This window comes from Rhinoraja longicauda, chromosome 7 (genome assembly GCF_053455715.1).
Source record: "Rhinoraja longicauda isolate Sanriku21f chromosome 7, sRhiLon1.1, whole genome shotgun sequence".
Taxonomy (NCBI): domain Eukaryota; kingdom Metazoa; phylum Chordata; class Chondrichthyes; order Rajiformes; family Arhynchobatidae; genus Rhinoraja; species Rhinoraja longicauda.
The window spans coordinates 1,433,867-1,442,746 of record NC_135959.1 but is presented as its reverse complement, the minus strand read 5'-3'; the positions used below and the strand labels follow the sequence as shown (position 1 = coordinate 1,442,746).

Below are 8,880 nucleotides of genomic sequence, written 5' to 3'. Positions count from 1 at the left end.
ACGTTGGGGGAGGGGGGAATGGTTTCCGGGAAGTCACCGTGCAGAAGCAGGGCCTGGCCATGGGCACTCACAGCTGAATCTCACTACATCTGCTCAGTTTAATCCCCAAGTTGAAACAAGGTACTGTGGTTGCAGGTTTACACAAAAAAAGACACAAAGTGCTGGAGTAACTCAGTGGGTCAGGCGGCATCTCTGGAGGTGGATAGGTGACATTTCGGGTCGGGTTCATTCAGACTAACCATTCTATCCGCAGAACTCTGAAGAAGGGTCCCGACCCAAAATGTCACCTAGCCATAGTCATACAGCATGGAAACAGGCCCTTCAGCCCAACTTGTCTACACCTACCAACATGCCCCATCTAAACTAGCCCCACCTGCCTACATTTGGCCCATTTCCCTCTACACCAATCTTATCCATGTACTTGCCTAAATGTGATAGTCCCTGCCTCAGCGACCTCCGGCAACTCGTTCCATACACCCACCTCTCTCTGTGTGAAAAAGTTACCCTTCAAGTTCCCATTAAATCTCCCCCCGCCCCCACCTTAAACCTATGTCCTCTGGTTCTCCATTTCAAATTCTCCATGTTCTCCAGAGATGCTGCCTGACCCACCGAGTTACTCCAGCATTCGGAGTACTGGAGTCTCTATGTTGAAGTCAGCCAGGATCCAGGCATATTGAGATTGGACCAGTGACTGACTATTCAGAGGCAGCACAGAACGTGCAGGTGGGATAAAAGCTCACAGCTTCACTCTGACTGGCAAACTCCAGCGACCAGAAACCCAGAATGTAGAAACAAGGAACTGCAGATGCTGGTTGATACCAAAGACAGACACAAAGTGCTGGAGTAACTCAGCGGCTCAGGCAGCATCACTGGTGAAAAAGGGTCTGGACCTGAAACGTCAACCATCCTTTTTCTCCAGAGATGCAGCACGTCCCACAGAGTCGCTCCAGCATTTTGCATCTATCATCAACAATAAACCCATCCTAGTTCTGGAACCTTCAGCACCAGTGGTGACCTTGCCCTGAGCAGCTTTGCATTTCTTCAGCACCTGTCACATCCTCGGGAATGAATTAAAATAAACTTGCAAGACTTTTAAAGTGCAGTTAGTTTATGTAGGCAATGTAGCAATCCTTCACAGCAGAATATTAAATTTGATTTAATCTGTATTGGGGAGGGGGTCAAAAGGAACCCACAGTGGAACTCCTTGGTTGTTTGAAGAACAGAACCTGTGAAATAGGTTGAAAAGTAGAAACAAAGAACTGCAGATGCTGGTTGATACCAGAGATAGACACAAAGTGCTGGAGTAACTCAGAGAGGGTCAGGCAGCATCTCTGGAGAAAAAGAATGGGTGACGTTTCAGGTCTGAAAAAGCCCCCCAACCCGAAACATCACCCACCCTGGTCCATGATGGCTGCCTCGCCTACAGTCTATCTGTCCTTTTCAAACTCTTTTTGTTAAGTTGTGTAAATGTTCTCTGGTTTGTTTTATGTGGGGGGTGGGAGAGGGGGGTCGGGGGAAACTTTTTTTCAATCTCCTACCTTGCCGGAGATGTGATTGTTTTCCGGATGGTATCTCTGGTCGCTCTGTGGCCTAACATCACGGAGCTGGAGGTCTTGCCTGGGACTGACCTTGAGTCCCTGTGGGGGCGTGGATTTATCATCTGAGCCTGCGATCCCTTGCCTGGGATCGACGCTCCAATGCAGCCTGCGAACCTTAACATCAGGAGCTCGCAGTCTCGGATGGAGACCGGTCGGGAGCTCCAAAAGCTGCACGAGGTTCGACTGGTCCCGACCCGGGGTAGATCGCCGGCGTGGGGAAGCTGAGATCCCCCCCCCCCTCCGATGAAAGAGCTTGATCGCCCCGACGAGGAAGGCTCGCCGCCGGCTACGGGATTAAGATCATCCCGTCAACGGAAGGTTAGAGCCCCCGACGTCTGGAGGACAAAGAAGGGAGATAGAATTGAACTTTTTTTTCACCTTCTATCACAGTGAGGAATGTGGAGAAGTCACTGTGGTGAATGTTCATGTTAAAATGTATTGTGTGTGTCCTGTTGTTTTATTGTTATGACTGTACGGCAAATGAACTTCCTTGTATGTTGTAAAACACACTTGGATTATAAAGTGTGATTGTGATTGAGAGGAAGTGACTTTAAACAAGCAATCCCTACCCAGGCAGCCGTCTGTTGCATTTTGTGGCACTTATGATCTCCTGTGAGCTTCTAATTGTGACCCCCCCCCCCCCCTCCCTTTTTCTCCAGAGTTGCTGCCGAGTTACTCCAGCACCTTGTGTCTATCTTAGATAGGTTGAAAATGTCATTGAAAAGAGACCAATACCAAGGAGCGTGAGACAAATCACATGCTAACTTGGGCAGAACGTGTTCACTGACACCGGGCGAACACGGTTCCTTCTGAACGCTTCCCAATTCATCGCCTCTGAAGAGGAGCCCCCTCCCCTCGGCAAACTTTTTGGTCCACATTCTTGCCATTTGGGTGATTCAAACAGCAGAGATAATCCACTGGTGTTAAAATAACTGGCGCCGTGACCAGGATGGGAACAAGGGGCCTGGGGCCACAGCCGTGAGCTGTGTTCCAAGCAAGGCTCTCTCACCAGTCATCACATTCTTGTGAACTAAAACATCAACTTAATGCATTGGAAATAAATTCAACTATAGTGGGATTGTGTTCTTTCCCTGTCAGCTTGTTATTGTGGCGTCTGATAAATGCAGTCACCCCCAGGGAGAAAAGAAAAGATAAAAGTGCTGGAGTAACTCAGCGGGTCAGGCACGTCTCTGGAGAACATGGATAGGTGACGTTTCACAGAGTGCTGGAGTAACTCAGTGGGTCAGGCAGCTTCTCTGGAGAACATGGATAGGTGACGTTTCAGAGTGCTGGAGTAACTCAGCGGGTCAGGCAGCGTCTCTGGAGAACATGGATAGGTGACGTTTCGGAACCCTTCTTCAGACTGGTGGTGGGGAAAAGCTGCAAGAGAGGAGGGGCAGGACAAAGCCTGACAAGTGATAGGTGGATACAGATGAGAAGAGGCTTGGCAGGCAGATGGTTGGACAAAACCCAGAGATGAAAAGACAAAAGGTATGAGAAAATAGGCTTGATGAGCTGCCAATTGTGAAGCTAGAGGAAGGAATGTAGGTGGAAGGGGAGAAATAGGTGCGAGTCCAGGTGTGGCACAAAGGAGGGGGGGGGGAAGGCAGAAGGGAGGGTTTGGAGGATACCCCAAATTGGGAGAATTCAATGTTCATTCCGTGGGTTATAAGCTACGCAAGTGGAATACGAGATGCCTTTACTCCAGCAACAGAGGTCGGTCATCTATGACAGAAAGGTCAGAAATGGGAAGGGCAAGGGGTGTTGGAATGGTTAGCAACTGGGAGATCCAGCAGGACTTGACGGACCGAGCGCAAGCGTGTGGTGAAATGGTCGCCAAATCTACGCCGATGTACAGGAGACCACATCGGGAACAGCACACGAGGTTGGAAGAGGTGCATATGAACCTCTGCCTCACCTGGAAGGACTGCCCGGGTTCCTGGATGGAGGTGAGGGAGGATGTATAGGGACAGGTGTTGCATCTCCTGCCGTTGCAGGGGAAGGTACCTGGGGAGGGGGTGGTTTGGGTGGGAAGGGACGTGTACCAGAGAGTTGCGGAGGGAACGGTCTCAGAGAAAATAGGTAAAGAGAGGAAGATGTGACGATTGGTCGCATCATGTTGGAGCTGATGAAAATGTCAGATAATATGTTGAATGTGGGTGAAAGGGCAAGGGCAGGGGAACTCTATCCAAACACTCTAATTCTCCTTCCCATTCCCACACTGAACTCTCATCCCTGGGCCTCCTCCATTGTCAGAGTCAGGCCAAACACAAATTGGAGGAACAGCATCTCATATTTCGCTTGGGCAGCTTTCAACCCAGCGGTCAAATAATTGATTTCTCTAACTTCAAGTAACCCCGACATTCCCTCTCTCCGTTACTGGATAGCAGTAACGGAATCATTCCGAGTCAGCATGGATTTACGAAGGGGAAATCATGCTTGACAAATCTACTGGAATTTTTTGAGGATGTAACTAGGAAAATTGACAGGGGAGTCAGTGGATGTGGTGTACCTCGACTTTCAGAAAGCCTTCGACAAGGTCCCACATAGGAGATTAGTGGGCAAAATTAGGGCACATGGTATTGGGGGTAGGGTACTGACATGGATAGAAAATTGGTTGACAGACAGAAAGCAAAGAGTGGGGATAAATGGGTCCCTTTCGGAATGGGAGGCAGTGACCAGTGGGGTACCGCAAGGTTCGGTGCTGGGACCCCAGCTATTTACGGTATACATTAATGACTTAGACGAAGGGATTAAAAGTACCATTAGCAAATTTGCAGATGATACTAAGCTGGGGGGTAGTGTGAATTGTGAGGAAGATGCAATAAGGCCTCAGGGTGACTTGGACAGGTTGTGTGAGTGGGCGGATACATGGCAGATGCAGTTTAATGTAGATAAGTGTGAGGTTATTCACTTTGGAAGTAAGAATAGAAAGGCAGATTATTATCTGAATGGTGTCAAGTTAGGAGGAGGGGGAGTTCAACGAGATCTGGGTGTCCTAGTGCATCAGTCAATGAAAGGAAGCATGCAGGTACAGCAGGCAGTGAAGAAAGCCAATGGAATGTTGGCCTTCATAACAAGAGTTGAGTATAGGAGCAAAGAGGTCCTTCTACAGTTTTACCGGGCCCTGGTGAGACCGCACCTGGAGTACTGTGTGCAGTTTTGGTCTCCAAATTTGAGGAAGGATATTCTTGCTATGGAGGGCGTGCAGCGTAGGTTCACTAGGTTAATTCCCGGAATGGCGGGACTGTCTTATGTTGAAAGGCTGGAGCGATTGGGCTTGTATACACTGGAATTTAGAAGGATGAGGGGGGATCTTATTGAAACATATAAGATAATTAGGGGATTGGACACATTAGAGGCAGGAAACATGTTCACAATGTTGGGGGAGTCCAGAACAAGGGGCCACAGTTTAAGAATAAGGGGTAGGCCATTTAGAACGGAGATGAGGAAGAACTTTTTCAGTCAGAGAGTGGTGAAGGTGTGGAATTCTCTGCCTCAGAAGGCAGTGGAGGCCAGTTCGTTGGATGCTTTCAAGAGAGCTGGATAGAGCTCTTAAGGATAGCGGAGTGAGGGGATATGGGGAGAAGGCAGGAACGGGGTACTGATTGAGAGTGATCAGCCATGATCGCATTGAATGGCGGTGCTGGCTCGAAGGGCTGAATGGCCTACTCCTGCACCTATTGTCTATTGTCCCTCCCCCAGCCAAGTTATACCAGCTTCAAAGTCGTCTTGTTGAGTCTCATTGTCTGTAACTCATTTTCACCTAGCCCACAGCCAACAATGGCCTGTCTCCTTTATCATCAGTTATTTGCATATCCATTCATATGTTCTATAATCTCTATATCACTTGTTTCCTGACTCAGTCTGATGAAAGGTCTCGACCTGAAACGTCACAAAGAAACATAGAAAATAGGTGCAGGAGTAGGCCATTGGAACCAGCACCACCATTCAATGTGATCATGACAGATCAACCACAATCCCTGCCTTCTCCCCATATCCCTTGATTCTGCTAGCCCTAAGAGCTCTATCTATCTCTCTTTTAAATGCATCCAGTGAATCGGCTCCACTGTCAGAGAATTCCACCGATTCACAACTCTCTGGGTGTCACCTATTCCTTTTCTCCAGAGATGCAAGGGTTATTTGAAGTTCGAGTTAGTGGATATTTTTCAGGCAGAGATAAACTCGTGATCAGGATAGATGGCAGAGGTTATGGGGAGAAGGTAGGAGAATGGGGTTAGGAGGGAAAGATAGATCAACCATGATTGAATGGCGGGGTAGACCTGATGGGCTGAATGGCCCAATTTTACTTCGATCATTTATGACCTGTTGCTGTCTGACCTGCTGAGTTACTCCAGCATTTTGTGTCTATCTTCAAACTGTATCCTTGTTCCTTCTGGGGGGAGAGCATATCCTCAGGGTCTATACATTGATCTCTGACCCACATCAAGGTGGGAACTCAAGAGTTGTTTGTCCAGAACAGTTGAGGCAGACACACCAGAAAGTCCAGAACGAGTCTCTCTTTATATACAATCCCTCAAACCAACTGTCATTTGGCATTTACTTCATATCAAATATCCGCGTAAAATTCCATTCTGTGCAAATTATCAGTTTTATGACAGGTTTCAATCTCCCAAAAATTCCTCCACAGACTCTTCCTTAATCTTTTTTTTACATAAATCTTTGGCAAATATTTCTCCTTTAAAGAATTTAAATGGGTTTGGAGTCCAAGTGCTTTACTGGGTTTAGTATAAAGTGAACTAATAAAATATTCTCTGGGTTCATTAGTTCTGTACTGTTTTCATACACAAAAGTCTTAATATTTTCTGCGACGTTAGAAAAAAGCAAGTAGCCCTTGTCCAGCGTGGAAGACAACACAGGAAACAAATAGCTCAAATGGACATAATTATGAACCTTACAATACTGTAAATGCCTGCTGTAAACAAGATGCGCATGTAAGAGGTGTAGCAAAGAACTGCAGGTGCTGGTTTAAATCATAGATACAAAATGCTGGAGTATCTCAGCGAGGCAGGTAGCTTCTCTGGAGGGAATAGGTGACGTTTCAGGTCGAGACCCTTCTTCAGACAGAAGGGTCCCGACCTAAAATGTCTACCCTTTCCTTCCCTCCAGAAATGCTACCTGTCCCGCTGAGTCTCTCCAGCATTTCATGTCTACACGTATGCAAGAAGCAGATAAGTGCACAAACAGGGACAGAGCAGTAGCGTTTGCACTGTCAATCGCAAATAAAATCACACTGAAGTAATGATCAGACTTGCTCCCGATCTCCAGCTGATCATCAGGGCTCCAAGCTGCCCCTGTGCACAGTACAGTAGGGAGGGTGTGAAGATCTGGGGACCTCGCATGGGTCTGGTTCCTGATTGCTGACACACTCAACTTCGCGCCCGATCTCGATCCAGGATCACACACAAGACAGAAGCCCCTCTTGTTGAGCTTCCGTTTAGCTGCGTCGTCGTTCAGTGCCGGCACTCCAGGGTGCCACTATTACCAACGGTGCCACCAAAACGATTTGAAGAAAGTTCACAAGGCGCAGGTTAGAGGTGGAAAATCGGACTGAACGCAGGGCAGCGGACAAGTGCGACGCTGCGTCCACGACATCCTCAGACTCCCCGCCCCGGACCACACCTCCTGCATCAGGACACAGCCCTGTCCACTCTCCAACCCGTCTGTCGATATGTGGAGCGCTCGGGTAACTGGGGGAGGTGGAGAGAGCTGGGAGTCGGACATGGGAAAGGATCAGGTGCTGGTGAAACCTCAGCAATAAATAAGGTGGCAGTGGTGCAGCGGGTAGAGCTGACCTCGGGTTCCATCCTGACCTCGGGTGCTGTCCGTGTGGTGTTTGCACGTTCTCCCTGTAACTACGTGGGCTTCCCCCGGATTCCCCCCACATCCCAAACACACTTGGTAGGCGAATCAGTCGAAAGGACGGAAAAAGGGTATTCAGCCCAAATCCCCAAGCTGACCAAGATGCCCCATCGGATCTCGTCCCATCTGCCCATATTTGGCCCGTATCCCTCTAAACCCTTCCTATCCATGTACCTGTCCAGTGTGTTTTAAAGGAAGGTTATAGTACCTGCCTCAACTACCTCCTCTGGCAGCTCGATCCATACACCCACCACCGTCTGAGTGGAAAAGGTTGCCTCTCAAGTTCCTATAAAATCTCTCCCATCTGTTGAGGCAGTGCAGTGTAGGTTCACCAGGTTTATCCCTGGGATGGCAGGACTGTCATATGAGGAAAGATTGGAAAGACTGGGCTTGTATTCACTGGAGTTTTGAAGGATGAGAGGGGATCTTATAGAGACGTATAAAATAATAAAAGGACTGGACAAGATAGATGTAAGAAAAATGTTCCCAATGTTGGGGGAGTCCAGAACCAGGGGCCACAGTCTAAGAATAAAGGGGAGGCCATTTAAAACTGAGGTGGGAAGAATCTTTTTCACCCAGAGAGTTGTGAATCTGTGGAATTCTCTGCCACAGAGGGCAGTGGAGGCCAATTCATTGGATGAATTTAAAAGAGAGTTAGATAGAGCTCAAGGGGCTAGTGGAATCAAGGGGTATGGGGAGAAGGCAGGCACGGGTTACTGATTGTGGATGATCAGCCATGATCACAATGAATGGCGGTGCTGGCTCGAAGGGCCAAATGGCCTCCTCCTGTTTCTATCTCATCTTGAACCTATCACTTGGCCTCTGTAAATCCCAAGTGTGTAGGTGAGTGGTATAACCTGTAGGTGCTGAGGGGAATGTGGGGAGAATAAAACACGATCCGTGTACATGGGTGGGCCATGGACTCGATGGGCCCCGTTGCTCTGCTGCATAACTAAAGCTGATGTGGCCAAACCCTCCGACATTACACACTGCCTCACTCACCTACAGCATTGCCACATCTACAGGATTAGCCAAGGCAGTACATCTGGAACACAGTACAGTACAGGAACAGGCCCTTCAGCCCATCAGCACCAATCCCTCCACGCCCCGCCTGCTCATGTATCCGTCCAAATGCCTCTTAAAATAGTTCAGAAGAAGGGACCCTGCTGAACTAACATGATAACTACGTAAAGATTTTTCAGCTGGAAAAGTATTACACAGCGCAGATGAAGTCATCCTTATGAAGCCAAATCTGGTCAGGAGGTCCCAAGGAATTTACGGAGGTTATGTTGCAGTTGTATAAGACGTTGGTGAGGCTGGATTTAGAGTATTGTGTGCAGTTCTGGGCACCATGTTATAGGAAAGATGGTGTCAAGTTGGAAAAGGTACAGAGAAGATT

At 48.3% G+C, this 8,880-nt stretch overlaps 1 protein-coding gene across 1 annotated transcript in view; it reads right to left on the bottom strand.

Moving 5' to 3' along the window:
* LOC144595021 (E3 ubiquitin ligase Rnf121) overlaps positions 1-8,880 on the bottom strand; it is a 239,684-nt gene that overhangs the window by 156,229 nt on the left and 74,575 nt on the right. The window lies entirely within an intron of this gene.